This window comes from Sus scrofa, chromosome 16 (genome assembly GCF_054392235.1).
Source record: "Sus scrofa isolate SSC_HxYL_T2T_F1_AM1 chromosome 16, Sscrofa_HxYL_maternal_Yorkshire_Landrace_v2.0, whole genome shotgun sequence".
Classification (NCBI taxonomy): domain Eukaryota; kingdom Metazoa; phylum Chordata; class Mammalia; order Artiodactyla; family Suidae; genus Sus; species Sus scrofa.
In genome coordinates, this window is record NC_139398.1 from 45,604,901 (window position 1) to 45,626,233 (window position 21,333).

Below are 21,333 nucleotides of genomic sequence, written 5' to 3' on the forward strand. Positions count from 1 at the left end.
TTCTTAAACACATAAACACAAATCATTTTGAGACATGAGCATACGTTTTTACTTAAGGAAGAGAAAGAGGATCTTTTCTATAACAAGAGTGCTTGGAGAGGGAAACAGCTTTGACTATTGCCTTGAAAACTGATTTAAACTCATTCAAGGAATTATTGCTTGAATGTACTCATTTTAATCTATCTCTAGGCACATTTCACATTTGGCCTATAAAACATATTGAATCAATCAGGATCACCACAGGAAACAGATGGTACAATCAGCTGGGGAGTTGGGAAGAGGTTAATAAAGGGACAGTTTACAAAGATGTGGGCAAGGCTCAGGAAAAGGAGAACATCAGGGTGAACAACATCAGAGAGCGCTTCCCACCCCAAGGTTGAAAGAGCAAGAGGGAGGAGGTTTTATCAGAATCCAGAGACTGCCACTTGAGAGAAGAAAGGGCTTAGCAGAACAAAGGCCCCTATCCCAATCGTGTAGGGCAGCTGGCCGCTAACTGCTGCCTTAGTACCAGCTTCAATGTCAGGGTATCGCCACCTCAACACCAGTGTCACAATCATCAGAGCAAGAGAAGAGAAGGCACAGAGCAGCACACACAGCAGCTCTCCAACACCGCTGACCGGAAGTGGTGCGTCACTCCTCTCATGCCATTGGCCAAAGCACATTATTTGGCCTTGCTCAGCTACAGGTGGGTGGGGAAGGGGATCCCCATATGCACTCCAAAGGAAAGGGAACTGGAAAAGCTGGTGAAAAACGCAGGCAGATAGTCATCCCTCTTCTTTTATATTATGCTGCATTTCTCTACAAGAGAGACAAACTCTTAACAAACCAACCTGAGGACTTACTCTACAGCTGCGCTGCCCAATACGGTAGCCACCAGCCACGTATGGCTATTGAGCACCAGAAACATGAATTGAGGTATGCTGTATATGCAAAACATATCAGATTTCAAAGACTTAATACAAAAAGAATGTGAGATAATCCCGCGTTGCTGTGACTCTGGCGTAGGCCGGCGGCTGCAGCTCCGATTCGACCCCTAGCCTGGGAACCTCCATATGCCGCGGGAGCGGCCCAAGAAATGGCAAAGAGACAAAAAAAAAAAGACTGTGAAATAGTTCATTCATGTTTGTTTGTTTTTATTTTTTGGGGGGCCACACAGGTGGCATTTGGAAGTTCCCAGGCTAGGGGGTCAATTGGATCTGTAGCCACTAGTCTACCCACAGCCACAGCAACACCACCAGATCCTAGACACATCAGCGACCTACACCACAAACTCATGGCAATGCCAGATCATTTAACCCACTGAGCCGAGCCAGTGATGGAATCCACATCCTCATGGATACTAGTCAGGTTCATTACCCCCTGTCGGGAACACCAATTTTTTACAAGTAATCATGTGTTGAAATAAGAGTTTGATACATTGGGTTAAATAAAAACACATTATTAAAATTAATTCTATGTATTTTTATTTTTTATATTAAATTTTTTTTTCTTTTTTGGCTGCCCTGCAGCATGTGGAGTTCCTGGGCCAGGGATCCAGTTGGAGCGAGAGCTGCAATCTATACCACAGCTGCAGCAACACCTTAACCCACTGCATCAGCTGGGGATGGAGCCTCCGTCCCTGCCACTGCAGAGACACCGTTGATCCCACTGCACCATAGTGGGAACTCCACGTATTTTTATTTTTTTTAAATGTAGTTTCTAGAGAATTTTAAGTTACATATGTGGCTTGTATTTATATTGTTATCAAACAGCACTGCTCTAGAGAGTTTTCTTGGTTCCTAATAGAGTTCCTAATAGAATGAAAGGAAAACTTACCAAGCTTTGCTAGAATTCTTCACAGGATGAATCATTACTTTAATTGCCCTTGGAACAAGTAGCTGAGGTTTCTTTCTTTTATTTTTGGTCTAATCTAAATTTCCTCATAAAAATTCAGGATCAGGTGTTGTTTTTTTTTTTCTCCTCATAAAGACAAAGCACAGGTGGTTCAGAGAGACCATTATTCCATGGAGAATCTTTTTTATAAGACTGGTGTTTAAATGTAATTCAGTTCCATTAAAACAAAGGAGCCATTCAGCCCATACATTGCTTTTCGGTTTCTTAGATGCTCATTTTGAAGATTGAGATTATTTTTTTATTTGGAAGGAGGGTACAGAGCAAGTCGTTAACCTTACATTTCCCTACATATTTACAGCAGAAGTTGTAACAAGTTCTCAAGTGGAAATTTGGTCCCATAATAACTATTCTATGGACTATGAATAGAATAAAAAATATTCCCTGGCCTGGGAACTTCCACATGCTGTGGTTGGAGCCACAAAAAAAATAATAGTAAAAAATAAAATTCAGAATTGCCCTCTTTGCCCCTCCGGTCCCCTCTTCTCCCCCTGCTCCCAGCTCCTGCCCTAGAGGCTGACCTGCTTGGTCTATACCAGGAGGCTGGGAATAGAGAAAGTTCTAGGAGGACAGTGGAAGTTGGGGGGGGGGGGGGAAACAGGTATCAAGGTCTTTTTTCACCTGGCTTCCTCTCTGAGAGGGTAGCCTAGAGCTATTTATTCAGAACTGTGTCAGGAAAGAGCATCATCACAAATAAGATGGGAAGAGACAGTTTCATATAAAAATTAGAGCTTGCACGGACTGTGGGAAGAGCTGGGATGTGACAGTCTGAAAACAGAATCAGAGGGTCATGGAAATAATCACAGTCACTTTAGCCAGGTTCATGGGCACAGGGGTTTCCCAGCGCAGAAAACCCGAGAAGATGCCATACATGTGTAGTTGTCAAAGTCAAAGCCAGAAAAGGGAGGCTGTGAAGTCTGTGCAAGCTGCCACCAAGCGTGTGACAGGCAGCTTGAGGCTGGGCTGTGTCAGCCACTGGGTGTCTGAGCCGTGCGTGCAGAAGGAAGGCAGAGAGGACCAGCTTGGGGCCTGCCAGGGACAGATACATCTCTCTGTCACTGAGTCTGACCAAAATGACCTTCTAAAGTGACAATCTTTCCCTCACGTTTACCTTCCAAATCTTGGGCCAGCTCTTCCCCTTGGCCGATTCTATCCTGGAACCAATCTGGGTGGGGGTTCTGGGGAACAGAATCTCAACCTTTAATAGGAGTGGAGGTACCAAGCTGACAGCTGTCTGGCACAAGCTGGCGACACCCCAGACCAAGTACTATTGCTGCCTTTGAGAGTCTTCTTTCCTCTCCTCATCCTTTTGGGCCTCAGCGTGGTAGCAGCTTCACAGCTCCTAGCCTTAGGTGACACCACAGTGTCACTCTCCTCACACCTTTAAATCAGCTTGATTTGAGTGAGCCATTTGCATTCTCCTGTGACCTTGACACCTGGTGTCCTCTGGTCTCCTGTGGGATGCTATGTCAAAACAAAATGCCTTTGGGAGTTCCCTGATGGCTTAGGTTGAGGATCTGGTGTTGTCACTGCTGTAGCTCTGGTTACTGCTATGGTGTGGGTTCGATCCCTGGCCTGGGAACTTCCACATGCTGTGGTTGGAGCCAAGAAATAATAATAATAATAATAATAATGAAAAAAAATTAAAAAACCCAAAAGGCCTTTGAATGTCTTGGCCAATAACCAAAGGACACAGAAGAGCGACTTTTTGAAAAGACGTTTGCTCAAGTCTAGAACCATAAGGGAGCTTTGTATAGTTTTCTGATAGTTTTGAAAAGCCTTTATAATATCTTACAGGAAGAACAAATTCCCTGTAACATGACTAACGTAAGAAAGGAAGTTATAAGGATGCATTTTCTATATTTATATTATAGAATTTCTTATATATTACATAGTTTATTGTATATATAATATAGTTTATTCTTTGGCAAAGAAATATCAATATTTCAACCACACAGTAAGCTCAAATCATCAATTATTGGTCTTCCAAATTGTACTTGGATTTTTTTTTTGTCTTTTTTTTTAGGGCCACATCCATGGCATATGGAGGTTTCCAGGCTAGGGATCAAATCAGAGCTACAGCTGCCAGCCTATGCCACAGACACAGCAATGCCAGATCTGAGCTGCATCTGTGACCTACACCATAGCCCGAGGCAACACCAGATCCTTAATCCATTGAGTGAGGCCAGGAATTGAACCCACATCCTCATGGATACTAGTTGGATTTGTTACTGCTGAGCCACAAAGGGAACTTCTACTTGTACTTCTTTTACATGAGAAGTTGAAAAATTTCCCCACCTATACAATGAAGGGCTCAGATTAAATCATCTCACGTATCCCTACGCACTAATATTCTTTGAATCGGTGTTTCAGTCCACTTTGTGAAATGTATCACTGAGGTAACTGTCTAGAGACTTTTCTGAAATCTTGGGATGAATATTTTGTGAGACAAATTTCATCTTCCCATTTGACTAAGAAAATTGAGACAAGTTTTTTTGTTTTTGTTTTTTTGCTTTTTTTTTTTTTTTTTTTTGTCTTTTCAGGGCCGCACCCACGGCATATGGAGATTCCCAGGCTAGGGGTCCAATTGGAGCTACAGCTGCTGGCCTACGCCAGAGCCACAGCAACACTAGATCCAAGCCATGTCTGTGACCTACACCACAGCTCAGGGCAACACTGGATCTTTAACCCACTGAGCGATGCCTGGGACTGAACCCTCAACCTCATGGTTCCTAGTCGGATTCATTTCCGCTGAGCCAGGATGGGAATTCCGAGACAAATATTTTTATTAATGCCTTTTAAAGGGTTATGCAAAAGAGTGCACAGCCCTAATAGCATCACAGCCTCAGTCAGAAGTCAGCAATAGCCCCCATGGGCCAAATGCAACCTTACCCACCTGTTCTTGGGAAGTTTTATTGAAACACAGCCATGCTGTTTGTTTACATATCATCTATACCTTCTCACAACCACGGCAGAGCTGAGTTGTTGCAATGGAATTTATCGGGCCCTTTACAGAAAAAGTTTGTCAAATACTTAAGCCTGGCTTAAGTACTAAATTGGTTAGCAGCTTTCTTCTGGTAAGATTCCCTATCTATGTTTTTTAGAAATGATTTACCCTGAAATTCTAACAGTGGGTGATTTAAGGTATAAATTAGTGTACAAATAAATGTCAATTTTTTTTTTTTTTTTGGTCTTTTTGCTATTTCTTGGGCCGCTCTGGCAGCATATGGAGGTTCCCAGGCTAGGGGTCGAATTGGAGCTGTAGCCGCCGGCCTACGCCACAGCCACAGCAACGTGGGATCCGAGCTGTGTCTGCAACCTACACCACAGCTCATGGCAACGCCAGATCCTTAACCCGCTGAGCAAGGCCAGGGATCGAACCCACAACCTCATGGTTCCTAGTCAGATTCGTTAACCACTGCGCCACAACGGGAACTCCAAATGTCAATTTTGAAAGTATGAAAATTATGGGAGTTCCATTGTGGCTCAGTGGAAACAAATCTCACTAGTGTCCATGAGGACGTAGGTTCGATCCCTGGTCTTGCTCAGTGGGTTAACAATCTGGTGTTGCCATGAGCTGTGGTGTAGTTTGCAGACGTGGCTCGGATCTGGCATTGCTCTGGCTGTGCTGTAGGCCAGCAGCAGAAGCTCCAACTTGACCCCTAGCCTGGAAAATTCCACATGCCGAAGGTGTGGCCCTAAAAAGACAAAAAACAAGTATGAAAATTGTAACACGTGGTGTTACAGGTCTGAGGCACCTGGCAGCCCTAGGATCTAGTCTCATTTCTGTTCTTAACCAGCTAAACAACCTTGGGCAAGTTACCTAATTTTTCTTAATTATAAAATCATTGTGATAATATGAGAAACACCTTAAATTTCTATCCAAAAGGAAGGAGTTATTAAATATTAATTTTGACATGGCAGAAAGGGGAAAGCTCCAGATTTAGACAGTTTGAAGTTTGGAAAATGTATAATATGGGTACAGAGCTTGAAATGCAATGTTCAGTAAATTATTAAATAATCATTTCCCTCCCATTGCCCTCATAAAGCCACTCCTTTAGCAGAAACACTTGAATCTCTCAGGCAGGTGACATACTGGAAATCATGTATGGGAGTGAGAAGCCCAAAGCAGAATTTAGAATGATGGCAGCCTGACAATGGTATGTACTGGGATGCTGGCCAGCAAGGTTTCAGGATTTCATTGCTCTCAAGCTACAAAAGCCTTTGCAATGGGCTCCACGAAGGGATTCTGCAAAGGAACTTTCCAACTGTGGATTCACCAGGACTTGAACTCTAAATGAGGAACAGACAACCTGCCGAGGGAGACCTGTGTTCCTCAAATGTCAAAGCCAGAACTAGAAGGGCATAGAGACGCAATGCAGGGGGGCAAGCTTTGGGAACAGTCTATGGTTTAAAAAGCTCATCCTTCTGTATTTATTTTCAGAACAGAATGGGTTTCAAAAATATTTCATTACAGAGAAATCCAATTCTTCTCCTGGCTCTGCAGGGTTCCAAGTCCAATAATTCACTCCTGTTTCTCTGCCTGAGTTGGAGTTTAATAGATAAGAAGGGAACCTTAATGATTAATCAGGCCATGCACAGTACCGGAGCAGGAAAGGGATGTTGTTATCATTTTATAGATAAAGAAACTGAGGCCCTGAGGGATCAAAACAGCTGTTGGAGGTCATATAGTTTTTTGGGCAAAGTGAAAACAGATTTCTGGGTCTCTGATTCCTGCTCGACTCTTCTTCTCAAAATGACCCTGTTTCTCCAGAATGCAGACTCTGGGTAGACAATGCACGCATAGGATCTGCTGTGTGCCCTTGGCATGCTGGGGACCTCTCTGTGTCTCTGCTTTCTCTTATGAACAAATGGTCAGAGTACTTGCCTGCCCTCCCTCGTAAGAATGTTATAGCTCAAATGTGATCACAGACGTGAAGTTGTGATTCATGGATTCGGCAGGCACCGATTTTCCTACATAAAATCATCCCCTTCTCCATGATAACCTAACTTCATCCCAGCCACCAGCTGCCCAGGTGCAGGGAATAAATCACGATTAAACCACGACAGTTGCGGTGGTCCTATTGCCTTCCACCAGTGATGCAACTAGGGATTGTCCTATGACCTAGAACTGGTCAAGAAGATGGAGAGGAAAGCCTGGAGAGAAGCACAGAGAACTTTAAAGAAGCCCCGTGCTACTTGATAAAGGCATGAATGATGATGTGAAGAAAAGTTAAAAACGCCTGCAAAGGATAATCTTGTGTGAGACGGAGGATGTCACGTGTGGGAGCAAAGCGGGCGTCACTTACAAACTCACTGACTTATCCGGCAAATATTTATGGTGTCCCCACCCTGTGGGACACTGGGGGTGTGACAGAGCATGAACAAACCCAAATCCTTGACTCCATGGAAATTGTAATCTAGAGAGGGGAGACAAACAAGGTAAGTACAGTGCACAGATTATTGATGATAAGTGTGAAAGAACGAATGAAGCAGGAACGAGGGAGTGAGTGATGGATGCCTTCCTGGAGAAGGGAGCTTTTGAATAAAAGCCTGAAGGAAGTAAGGGAGTGAGCCGTGGTGGAATCTGGGTTTAGAGTAGCCCTGTCCTGTCTGGGGGGCACAGCATGGAGACCTGCATGGCAAGAGAGGGAGACGTAGGAGGTGTGGTCCGCTGCATGGAGAGCCAGGTCCTTTGAAGCCTTGAGGCACTCTTACTGAATTGCACAGGAATTCATTGGCAGGTTTTGAATAGAAAGACCACGTTATCAGACCTTCATTTTTTTTTTTTTTTTTTTTTTTTTTTTTTGTCTTTTTGCCATTTTCTTGGGCCGCTCTCACGGCATATGGAGGTTCCCAGGCTAGGGGTCAAATCGGAGCTGTAGCCACCAGCCTACGCCAGAGCCACAGCAACACAGGATCCGAGCCGCGTCTGCAACCTACACCACAGCTCACGGCAATGCTGGATCCTTAACCCACTGAGCAAGGGCAGGGATCGAACCCACAACCTCATGGTTCCTAGTCGGGTTCGTTAACCACTGCGCCACGACGGGAACTCCCAGACCTTCATTTTAATTGGGTCATTTAGGCAGGTCAGGGCAAATAGGCTAAAGAGGGAAAAGGGCAGAAACGAACCACTTAGGAGGATATTTTAATAATGTAAATGAGAGCCATGGATGGCTTCAGCCACAATGCTGGCGTGAAAATGTGAGAAGTGGTCCAGACTCTGCATATACTTTGAAGATGGGGTTGGCAGTTTTTGTTAAAGATCAGAGTGGGGTGTGAGGGCATTGAGGACAACTATGTGGTTTTTGGTATGAGCACCTGGAATAATGCAGTTGTCATTTACTGGGTGGGAAAGATTTTGGGAAGGGCAGGTTTTGAGGGGAAATGTCAGGAGCTTGTTTTCCAGCTTCTCGGAGATGCCTACTAGTCCTCAAAAGAGACATGGCATGTAGGCCACTGGATAACAAGTCCAAAAATTAGGGATTAATTGAATGGAAGCGACACCAGAAATGAGTCACAAGGAAGCAACTGACTCACTGTGATAAAAGCAGGATAATTTCTTCTTTCTCATTGAAACAAGAGTAGCATCTGCTGTTGTGCAGGTTGAATAAGGAGGTGTAAGTACCCCACTCTGTGCTTGGAGCAACAAACAGTAAGTAATAATCATATATTCTCCTGCTTAGATGGAATCATCAAGGAATTAAGCCACATGACCTACCAGTTAATTTCTTGGCTTAAGAATCAAAGAATATCTGAGTATTTATGATGGGCTTAAGGATTTACAATTTATAGTCATTGCATAGGGCTGGAGTGAAGATCTGTTTCCCATTTTATTGAAGAGGAAAAAGATTCAGGAACAAAGTAGTTTCCCCAAAGTCGCAACTAGTACCACCTCTGAAGATCAGTATTTCCATTATTTGTAACGTAGCAATTGTATATTTCAGGTATTCTCAAATACCTTTCCTATTTACTAATTCCAATTCTAAAAAGTGAACGTTTTCCCTGCGTGTTAACAAGTCATTTTTAGGAAGAGGTTCTAAAGGTTCAGTTTTTAGAGAACATAAGTCTGGAGTAGGGAATTCTTACCTGTGACAGCAAACAATACTGAAGGATGGATGTTTCAAAAGGAATGATGATAAGCCTCTGGGTTTACACCTATTGCATAGATATACGTGACAAGTGCCTTAGTGATTATCTGACATTTCTACTCTTAGGTTGATCTAGAGGGAGAGTAATAAAGCTCTTATTAGGTTGCTTATTGATCAAAGAGATATTACCAAACTGTGGCTTGATCTTTTGGTCCTAGAAGTTCTGAGAAAAATGTAATATAAGGACATTGTTACCACAATTCCTGGATTTCTATTTAATCCCCAGTCATACCTGAGGTCCAGAGGGCTGTTGGTGCCTTGACAGTTGTTAGCTGGATTAGAAAGTTGTTGTTGAGTGGGTTAACGATCCGGCTCCGGCATTGCCGTGAGCTGTGGTGTAGGTTGCAGACGCGGCTCGGATCCCGCGTTGCTGTGGCTCTGGCGTAGGCTGGCGGCTACAGCTCCAATTAGACCCCTAGCCTGGGAACCTCCATATGCCGCGGGAGCGGCCCAAGAAATAGCAACAACAACAACAACAAAAAAGACAAAAAAAAAAGAAAGTTGTTGTTGAACCGTGATGGATAAATTGGGACCATGAAGAGAACAGTGGGGATCAGATGCATTCGTGGACCTGTACACTCAAGCTAAACTACAAAGCAGGCAAAGAACGAAGTGTTTTCTCCTTCCTTCCACCCCCATCTCTGAATCTCCCTCGGATCGGCTTTACAAAATGACCTTAATTCTAGGAGTGTCTTAAACTTCAGTCTATTATTAGTAACATTAAAGAAACCAAGCAATCTGGAAGAAAAATATAACAAAGGAGAATTAAACTTCTTAAAGAGGAATTCACATGTAAAAGTCCACAAGAAACACTGAAATCCCAAAAGACGAGTAGGCATAAAAGCCACTAATTCACAGAAATAATTTATACCTAATAAACACACGGAAAACATTCAGACTCACTAGTAACCGACCACAGAGACTTCAAGTGAAAGAAACAATATCACTTTTCACCTATGTGATTAGCCAAGGTTTAAAAATAGCTTTCAGTGCTGCTTCGTGGTGAAATCTGTATTTCATACAGTGTTGGTGGCTGCACAAATGGCAATAACTTTTGGGGAAGCAATTAGGCAACATACAATGCCGGCACTAACCCTGTGTATATGCTTGGAGCTTATAATTCTATTTTATTTGTATTTCCCATCATTTCTTTTTTTAAAATTTAATTTTAGTTATTTTTTTATTTCCCCAATACATTATTTTTTTTCTGTAACTACCTTTACACAAAAGGAAAATGATGTTCATTAAAGTTATTTATAAAGCAAAATTTGAAAAGCTAAGTATCCATTAGTGAACGTTTAAATTATGTTTAGCCGTATAATATACTCTCTGTCATCATGGAATGCCTAAGAAAAACTTACATAATATAATACAGAAAATATGATAAATGTAACTGAAGTAAACTTACATAATTTAATGCAGAAAATATGATAAATGGATATCTTTCATATAAATATCTTATACAAGATTTTCTGACCTATATGAAACATATACTCATAGAAAATTACATTTTACTGCATTTCCTTTTAGTGTTTACAGTGGATGTTATACTAACAGGAAATTGCTTAAGTGATCGCATGTGTCAGACCCTTCGCTGAGTGTTTCACAGATACTGGCATTTAAACATTAACCACGGGATGAGATTTTATCTTTTTTAAAAAACCCTTGCCATGAATGCTTTTATTCTGCAGCACTGGTTGCTGTAAGTGGAATGACTAGTTCCAGTCCTTTTGGAAAAGAACTTTATCGAGGTATATTTTACAGATCACAGAACTTGTCCATTTCAAGTGTACAGTTCAGTGATTTCCAGAAGCTGTGCTGAGAGGTGCAATCATCACCACAGTCCAGCTGTGGAACATTTTTCCCCCCAGAAAGATTCCTCTTGCCCATTTGCACTTGGTCCCTATTCCCACTTCCAGCCCCAGACAACTTCTAATCTACTTTGTTTCTATAATTTGCTTTTTCTGGACATTTCACACAAACGGAATTACATAGTATGCGGTCCCTTGGTCTTCGTGTATGTGTGTGTGTGTGTGTGTGTGTGTGTGTGTGTGTGTGTGTTTCTTTTTAGGGCCACACCTGTGGCACATGGAAGTTTCCAGGCACAGCCACAGCAACGCAGGTTCCGAGCCGTGTCTGCGACCTACACCACGTCTCATGGAAACGCCAGATCCTTAACTCACTGAGCGAGGCCAGGGATTGAACCCACGTCCTCATGGATACTAGCCTGGTTTGTTACTGCTGAGCCACCACAGGAACTCTCCTTAGTTTTTTGTGTCTTATTCCTTTCACTTTGCATAATGTTTTTGAGTTTCATTGCTTCATTACACATGTCAGCAGTTCATTTTCTTTGCATTACTATATAAAATCTCCCACTGGATGGATATACTACTTTTTGTCTAGATGGTAGACATTTAGGTTGTTTATAGTTTGGGGATATTGTGAATATATACCCATTGTTCAGATAAAGAAACTTGCCTCTTGGAGGCTCAGTAACTCTTCCCAGGTTTCACAGCTGCTCAGTGTCAGAGCCTGCATTTGCATCCAAGCTCTCCTGACTTCGAAGTCCAACTGCTCTGTTTACTGCTAGACAATTGGATCAGGTGATACATTTTTTCCCCTTATTATTAAAATAAGTTTAATATTTTAAAAAATTTTTATGGCTACACCTGTGGCACATGGAAGTTCCCGGGCTAGGGATTGAATCCGAGCCACAGCTGCAACCTACACTGCAGCTGCAGCAACACCAAATCCTTTAACCCACTGCGCACGGGACTGGGGATCAAACTCACACCTCCGAGGTGACCTGAGCCACTGCAGTCAGGTTCTTACCCTCTGCACCACAGCAGGAACTCCTTTATACTTTTGTTTCCATACATCCTACAATACATTTTTTACAATTTAAAACTTGGAAAAAAATTTAAAGTATCTTTTAAATTGTGACCAATAAAGCTGTGATGTGTTATCTCTTCTAGGGGGTAGTTATATTTTATAAATATAACAAAGTATTAGACTTAGTCCTTTAATAAAACTGTCCAGTTTCAGTTTTCAACAAAGGATCATCCAGGCATGGGACCATGGTAGCGTAGTGGGCTCCCCCAGAAACACCTAGAGTTTTTACCTTCAGCACTTACTGAAGCCTCCTGGGCTCTGTGTGCTCAGCACTGCAGTTAGAATTGCTGTAGGATCATCAACCCATAATTTCATAACCCAGAAATTACTGTTAACATTTGGTATCTAATCTTTGTCTCTCTTTCTCTGTGCTTTAGCAATTATTTTATTTATTTTTTTGCCTTTTAGGGCTGCACCTGTGGCATATGGAAGTTCCCAGGCTAGGGGTGGAATCAGAGCTGCAGCTGCTAGCCTATGCCAGACATAGCAACGCAGGATCCAAGCCATGTCTGCAATCTACACCACAGCTCATGGCAACCCTGGATGCTTAAGCTACTGAGCCAAGGCCAGGGATTGAACCTGCAGCCCCATGGATACTATTTGGGCTTGTAACCTGCTAAGCCACAACAGGAACTCCAAGTAATAATTTTAAAATGCGAATATAGAAGCTGCTATGGAAAATGGTATGGCATTTCCTTTAAAAATTAAACAAAATTAGCGTGATCCAACAATTTTACTTCTAGATATATACACACGGAATTCCCTTGTGGTGCTGGTGTTGTCACTGCAGTGGCTCAGGTCATGGCTGTGGCATCAGTTTGATCCCTGGCCCAGGAACATCCACATGCCATGGGCACAGACAAAAAAAAAAAAAAAAAAAAAAAAAAAAAAAAAAAGATATATCCCCAAAGAAATTCAAAACAGGAACTCAAACAGATATGCGTACACCCATGTTAATAGCAGTATTATTTGCAATAGCCAATTGGTGGAAACAACCCTAATGTCCATCAATGGATAAACAAAAGTGGTACATATATACAATGGAATATTATTCAGCCTTCAAAAGGAATGAAATTCTGATACATGCTACAACATGGATTAACTTCAAAGATATTATGCTAAATGAAAGAATTTAAACACACAAAAAAACCAAATACTGTATGATTCCACTTATATGAGATACCTAAAAGCGTTAAATGCATAGAGACAGAAAGTAGGATAGTGGTTACCAGGGCCTGGGGGAGGGAGTAGAGGGATGTTATGGTTTGATGGGTACAGAGTTTCAGATGAGGATTATGAAAAACATCTGGAGAAGGAGAATGGTGATGGTTGGACAACTACATGGATGTCACTGAACTGCATACTCCGAAGTGGTAAAATGGTCAATTTTATGCTATGTATATTTTACCACAGTAAAAGTATATGAATATAGAAAATTATTGATATATCTCTATAAAATACACTATAAAAATAAAAATATATGAATATAGAATATTACTAATATATAATGTATATTTATATGTAACATAATATTAATTTATAACCTTTTTACTCAATTTCATGAATATCTTTCCATGTCAAATAGAATACACATCATCTTTTTCTTTTAATTTTAATTTTTTTGCTTTTTTGGGCCATACCTGCAGCATACGGAAGTTCTCAGGCTAAGACTCAAGTCAGAGCTACAGCTTCCAGCCTATACCACAGCCACAGGAGCCAGGATCCAAGCGGTGTCCACAGCCTACACCACAGCTCATGGAAACACTGGATCTTTAACCCACTGGGCAAGGCCAGGGATGGAATCCATATCCTCATGGATACTAGTCGGGCTCATTATTGCTAAGCCACAATGGGAAATCCCCCATCCTCTTTAATATCTCAATAGTGATATTCAGTATGCACCCATGGCATATGGAAGTTCCCAGGTTGGGGTCCAATTGGAACTATAGCCGCTGGCTTATGCCATAGCCACAGCAACGAGGGATCCAAGCCATGTCTGCGACCTACAACAGAACTCATGGCAATGCCAGATCCTTAACCCACTGGGCAAGGCCAGGGATCAAACCCTCATCCTCATGGATCCTCAAACCCTCATCCTCATGGATCCTAGTTGGGCTCGAGAATCACTGAGCCACAATGGGAACACCCTACTGTAGATTTTAAAAGCCTCTCTCGCTCTACAAAAGGTCAGGCTTTGTGAAAAAGTGAGTAGAGTAGGGGATAGGAGGACTTTCTGAGAGTCCTCATTCTCAAAGGTTTTTTCTGTCTTACCTTGCTTCCCGCACCCATAGTCTATCAAGTGCTGTGGTACAGAGGCCCATCAACAACGAAAAGGCATTAAATAAACCTATTTGTCTTTCAGTTGTTTCTTTGGTCTTGCTTTGATGGCAAACCTGCTGCTTAACTTTATCCATGTTAGCAAATTTTCCTTATTATTTTTTCTCCTTCTCTGCCTAACTGAGAAGCTTTCATTTCTTTCTTCCCGTTAGCTTGAGGTTCTCTTGCCCATCAGGTGCCACATGGTGGGGTTCAGCCTCATCCCATTTGCAGGTTCACTTAGAGCATATTCTTACCTTCTCACCATGTCGACTTGCACCCGTGGGTTAGAAGGAGGAAATGCGAGTGGAGTCTTAAGAGATCAGATTCTAAGGTTCCCTGGAAGAGAGACACACCCTGGAAGGACGGCCCCCTGTGAACTCTGCACAGGGGCTGCCCTTTGAAAGCTATACCTGTGAGTAACGATGAGTTTTTAAAGAGACTTTTCTAAAATTGTGTTTGTGGGTCCAAGGGTGTGCTCTGCAGCAAAAGGTGACTACGTGTTTGGGGGCGGAGCCATCCAGGAAGGTCGTGTCCTGAGAGAGTCACTGGAGGGCAGGGTAATTTTTCTTTCCATCACACCTTATTTTGCAGGCTCAGAAAGCTGCCTTTCTCAGAGGTTTGTAACATGTTTTATTCACCTACCAAACTTCTAAGGGCCTGATTAGGGGGTAGGGGAGAAAAAAAGAAGGGCAGCCAGAGAATTTCAAGTAGGCCAGGTCAATATTTTTCCTTCTCAATAGGGGATGATTTTTTTCCCTCTTAAGATTTTGGTGTTTGGAATCAGACCCAGAAAGATCCAATAGCTTGTGATCTTGGGGAAGCTACTTGAACCTCAATTCCCTCCCCTGTAAAATGTAAAAAATAACTACACTGTAATGTTGTGAAGAATACATGTAAAAAACAGTACATAAAATATCTAGCCTAAGCATCAGTGCTGTTCATGGTAAGCTCTTCTTCCCCTGTTCCTCTCCCTAGGGGGCATGAAGAAGTTGACAATCAAGCCATGAGGAATACCTAAGGCACGTGCCCTGGAGTGTATTTGACAAGCAGCTTGGTGCTCAGGTTCAGCGAGGCCAGCACACTGTTACCTGGCAGTTCAGCAAATGTGTGGGACCTGCACTGCCTGAACCCATGTTCATAAGCCGGCAGAACCTGTGACCAAGTGGATTAAAGTGCTTCTCAACGTGTGAATCCACAGCCTCTGGAAGCCTGACAGGAAGTGAATGCATTTTTACACATTTTAGGCAGACAGAAAAATCTCTTGCCTATATGTGCAAGGCCTTATTAATTCATATGTAAATTTATGGATACAGCATATGGTTTAAAGAATTGGGAGCAAAACCCAAATATAAGCTTCTTAATTTTTCCTTTTGGTCTTACTGAAGAAAACAGATGATGAAAAAACTGTCATGGCAGGAGATCTGAAGTTTATTGATAAAAATGAAACGGGGAGGGGGGAGAGTTCCCATTTTGGCTCAGTGGGTTAAGAACCCAATATAGTGTTGATGAGGATGCAGGTTCAATCCTTGGCCTCCCCAAGTGGGTTAAGGATCCTGTGTTGTCATGGCTGTGTTGTCATGGCTGCAGCTCCAGTTCAACCCCTGAGAACTTCCATATGCTGCAGCTGTGGCCATAAAGAGAAAAATGAAGGGCGTATCTCTTCTTCTCATGCTTGGGCTGGGAAAACTGGTCAACAGCATATGATAAATATGAGGTGCCATGATGAACAAGGGGTCTTGCTTTATGGAGTCGGAAAGTAGATGAGGCTCAGCCACCAGCCACCAGCCACCTAGTCTTAGCATCGATTATGGGGCTGCCTGAATGGCTTCCTCTCTTCAGATGTGCTTTTTTTTTTTTAGCTTAGACATGGTGTTTCTTGCTGATCTGGATCCTAGAAATGGGGGTTCTCCTTTCTCCTAGGGCCTGTCCTCCTGTGTGAATGGCCAAGGAAGCAGAGTGGACTCTTTGCAGAGGTATTTTGATCAACTGGTTTGGTGTTCTTTAATTTAAATTCTTGCCTCTTAGGCACTGCTAACATTCCCTGCGAGTTATACCACAACGTCACTTTCTTTGCTTGATCTCCTAAAGGCATCTGAGTTCTTCATCCTGACTTTAGGGCAATCGAAGCCTTTCCAGTCGAGCTGCATCCTGCCTTTGTAGCCTGATCAGATTCTAAATTACTACGCTACTGAGAGCTTGAGAGCCGATATTCCCTAAGTGTCCCGGGGTCTCTGTAACTTTGCCTGGTCTGTCCTTTTTGGGTAGAATGCCTCTCCTGCCCTATTGTCAACGTGGCCAAGCTCCACTTCTCCTTCAGATCCCATGTGAACACCAGCTCTGTGAGGCTTTCCTTGCTAAGTCCACCCTCCGCCCCCCACCAGATCTAGTCATTCCTTCCCCTGAAGAGCCTGTTGCCTGCACTCCAGTCATAGTGTGTGTGCTGGGAGACTCATGCCAGAGTCATCTTAAAAGTTCCTTAAAAAGGGAGTTCCCATTGTGGCCCATTGGGTTACAAACCCAGCAAATATCCTTGAGGATGTCGGTTTGATCCCTGCCCTTGCTCAGTGGGTTAAGGATCTGGTGTTGCCGTGAGCTCTGCTGTAGGTCGCAGATGCAGCCTGGATCCTGCGTTGCTGTGGCTGTGGCCTAGGTCAGCAGGTGTAGCTCTGATTCCATTCTTAGCCTGGAAATTTCCATGTGCTGCAAGTGTGGCTCTAAAAAAAAAAAAAAAAAAAAAAAACAAAAGAGAGAGAGAGAGAGAAATTCCTTAAAGATAAGAACCAGGTTTCCTGCATTCTTTCCTCAATGGAGGCTCCTCCACGGCATCGAATCCTTTCTCAAGCATCTCTGGTGTCGAGGGTCCCAAGAAATAACAGGTGACACGTTTCTTCATTCCAGACCAGGACAGGGGTGTGAGGCCAGTGGTCAGAGTCTGCTGTAGAAGTGATCACGTGTCTCCCTGGATGGTTAACCAGCTTCAACACAGCCCTTTGTTGCTGCCAACGGGGGCACTTCTGATGCTATTCCCCACTGTGCTACGGCACCTGACATCCTCTGCTAGGAGAAGGGAGGACAAGCACAAAAATCTGCTTTTTAGTCCTTGTGCTTTGTCCTGTTTGATACCAAAGGATGGGCAGGAGCAGTCTGACCTGAAGTGGATGTTAGAACTGGGGGAGGCTCCTGCATTGATTTAGTACCACATGCTCTCCCTGGTCTGATTCCTGGCGGGTCTTGCCCAGGTGCACACAACCACTTGGGTGGGTGGCCACCCCTCATGATTTAAGGTTACAGACGGGTAGAAATATGTGAATCTTGTTGCTGCAGGAAATCCAGTTATTCTCCTAGTTCTAAAATAAAATCTGGCGGATGTTTGTTAGAGACACATACTTCACTCTCCAAAGGAAGGAAGAAAGATTAAATGTTATTTACATACCTGTAACTGGGATAGGCAGACATTTGGGCTTTGCGATAAGCAATGGTCTGGAGAATTTTGAGGGAGAGAGACAATCAAGGAAATTGCAACTCTTTAGGCTCAAACAGAAGCATCAATTAGAGAAGAAAGCTGAAACGGAGAGAATGTCTATTATCTAATTCAAGGCTGATGGGCTTCCTAAGTGTTTCAGACTAGAGCAACTCACATTTAGAGAGTGCTCTGAGCTCTCTAAATAATACTTCAGATATACTAGGCATGATTAAATATGCAGTCATGTAAGGATGTTAAGCTTTGTCCTCTTTCAAAACGCTCTGTATTAGGGTTTAAAAATACAAGTGATGGCACAGGGGATCCCAGACAAAAGAACTGAATTCTTTTTCTCTACAATGGCCTAAAAAACACTGCTGCATCTGAAATGAAATCCTGTGCAAGTGTAACACTTTGATCAGCTTATTAGATTCTGGCTATGCTGGAATATTTGAACCTAAAACCCAGTATGAGACGTGTGAAGCCTCCCATTCATTTCCTACTGTAGATATTTCCCCCTCTGCTTCCAAATCAGGAAAAGGAAACCCAATCCTGAGGATTCCATTCTGGCATATTTATGCCCCAGGCAGACTGAGAGTGTAAAATAGACTTTTCACAAATGAAGAGACATCATGCTTTTCAGCCCAGGACAAGAAACTTCAGCTGTTGCCAAGGCAACGGCAGGATTGGGCTCTTAGGCTGGCTGCCCGAGGAGTGTCTCAGAGCCCCACCCTCCTGTGCTGTCATTCACTGTCTGATCAAGTGCAAAGGCCTTGGGAGTGAATTCACAGTGAGAACCGGTCTATAAGCTCTCCAGAAACGAGATCATCTCTGAATAATCAAAAAAGCAGGTGGGGCTTCCCAGGAGCAAAGTATACGCATGATACCTTTTAAAAATAATTGAATGATCTTACAGTGTTGGATGCAGGTCATTATACATTTGTCAAAACCCATAAAATGTGCAATACCCATAAAAAGTGAAAGGTTATGTAAACTATGGACTTTGAGTGATTATGATACATCTGTGTAGCTTTATCAGTGGCAGCAAGTGCACCACTCCGATGGGGAAGTTGATAGTGGGGGAGCCTGGGTGGGTGTGGGGGGAGGAGCTATATGGGAAACCTCTGTCCTTTCTGTTCAGTTTTGCTGTGACCCTAAAACTGCTCTAAATAGTAAAGTTTATTATGCATACAAACAAATATAAACAGAGCCTCTTGGAGGGTGGAGTAAGTCCAAAGGGCTTAAAGCAAGGCTGTGTGGGAGAGTTGCTTTTGTTTGCAGCACAATCAGCAAAGAAACACAGTAGGGGAGTTACTGTCGTGGCTCAGTGGTTAAAGAATCCAACTAGGATCCATGAGGTTGCGGGTTCGATCCCTGGCCTTGCTCAGTGGGTAAAGGATCCGGCGTTGCCGTGAGCTATGGTGTAGATGGCAGACTCGGCTTGGATCCCACGTTGCTGTGGCTCTGGTGTAGGCCGGCAGCTGCACCTCCGATTCAACCCCTAGCCTGGGAACCTCCATGTGCCGCAGGAGCAGCCCTAGAAAAGGCAAAAAGACAAAAAACAAACAAACAAACAAACACAGTAGGCATGAAAGACCCAGAGAAAACTCTGCTGCCCAGAACATCACACTGCTGTCTGGGTGAGAAAATAGTTTGGTTCACTTAGACTGGGAAATGAGCAACACTGGGACTGGCTGTGTTTCTTGTTTGTCTTCCAGGATGAAATGTGGAAACATGCTGAGATTTGTAAAGGTTACGAAGGAGAGAATATGGCCTTAGGAAAGGTGATGTTTTATATAATGGTCTAATTAATGCCACTATCTGTCCATCTTGGCCCCCTGCCTGGAGCCAGGAAACCTCACTCCCCTGAGCCTATCCAGGGCCCCAGATGCCAGGGACTGTTGTGTAACCACTGGAGGAGCATGTGTAGCTACTGCTATTTATTTTGTGCCCCTCCCCTTCCCTTTCATAGTCTCTGGTAATAGTTTTTGTGGCAGCTATTACTGTTGCTCTTGCAAAGCAATGTGGGTATGTAGTGTCAGGGAGTAGAGAGAATAACTGTCAAAGGGGGGACGAGGGGTCTTCCCCTCCCCCGGACAACACAGCAATCTTGGGAGACCTGGGGTTAAGGCCACACATGCGCACATCCTCTCCTTGCCACCCTGAGGTCCTTTTCCCCACTCAAGGAGACCAGTCCAATCCGGTGTCTCTGATCTTGACTTTGATAGGCCAAAACCATGACCATGAAGTAAGTACATGCTGATAACAGAGCAGAGCAATTAAGGTCCAGGGCTCTAGAGTTAGACGGCCAAGGTTAGAAGTTCAGTTCTACCACTTAGTAGATGTGTGGCCTTGAGCAAATTACTCAACTTCTTGGTCCTTCAGGTTCTTTATCTGTAAAATGAGGATAATAATAGCACTTACCTCATGGTGAATTGTTGGGAGAATTAAATGATGTAATCAGTGTAAAATGCTCAGAACAGCACCTGGCAGGCTGTAATCACTGAGGTTGGCTTTTTGTTCTACTATTGGCTTTCTGGCTCCCTCTTGTTTAGACCTAGACATGGCTATCCCACTGCTTGATATAATGCACTTGGGAATACAAAATTTAAGCCACAAGACAAGGAACAATGTATTCTGGTACAGTTGAGTAGTATTACATTTCAATTTCATAACACAACTGAAAAAACAAACTTGATAAAATGTTGATTTTTTTTTTTTTTTTTTTAGATGCTTGCAGCAACAAAAATACATCCAACACAATGAATCTGAATCTCTTTAACACTAAGGCCAGCGTGATGAACTCTGTTCCATGTCATGATTACTATAAGAGGTCAGGAATTTTTAGGTGATAAAAATCTGTCCTATAGTAGTTTGTCCAAAGACTGGGATAGTAATAAATCCTCTTGTAGAACTTGGGCTTAGTTCTCCTACTGTTTTGTTTTCAGTCTGTAAGGAGGCGGAGATGGTCCTCTACCAACTTCCTTGATACTCTCCGTGGATCAGGACAGTGCCTAGAGACAAGTATATGAGTTGGCTCTGACCCAATGAACTGGTTGTTGGGATAGGTAGCTCCCCCTTCTTCCTTTCCCCATGTGCTTTCCTTGCCAATCAAGGAAGAAAATTTGCCTCCTGGATCATTATCCATTGATTTAGGGGTGGAGGTGGAGTGGGGTGTCTCACATTTGAGTCACTTTCTATTCTTGCCCAAGAAGCTGTTGCTTTTATTGTAGTATTAGTGCAGATATATCTGCTAATGATGAGTTATACTTGCTTAAAAACAATTTTTATTATACAAATCATTCTGTAATAATAGTTTAAATGCTTCTGAAGTTACTAAGTGATGAGATAGAAATCAAATTCAACTTACAGCTAGGTACAAGATGATCTTCTGCCACGCTTCAAAGAAAGATGTTAAAATACATGTGGAATTATTCCTGTAACAGCAATGACCAAGAGAACTTTCTGTGATGATGGAAATTTCTATTATCTGTGCTGTCCAATATGATAGCTTCTAGCCACATGTGGGTATTGAGCACCTGAAAAGTGGGTAGTGTGTCTGAGGAACTCAATTTTTAATTTTATTTAATTCCAATAAATGTTTCTTTTAGCTGAGCC

General features: G+C 42.9%; 1 long non-coding RNA gene across 3 annotated transcripts in view; it reads right to left on the minus strand.

Annotated features, from left to right (window-relative positions):
• Window positions 1-21,333, minus strand: part of LOC110257265 (uncharacterized) — a 159,954-nt gene that overhangs the window by 23,230 nt on the left and 115,391 nt on the right. The gene's annotated exons all lie outside the window — the stretch shown is intronic.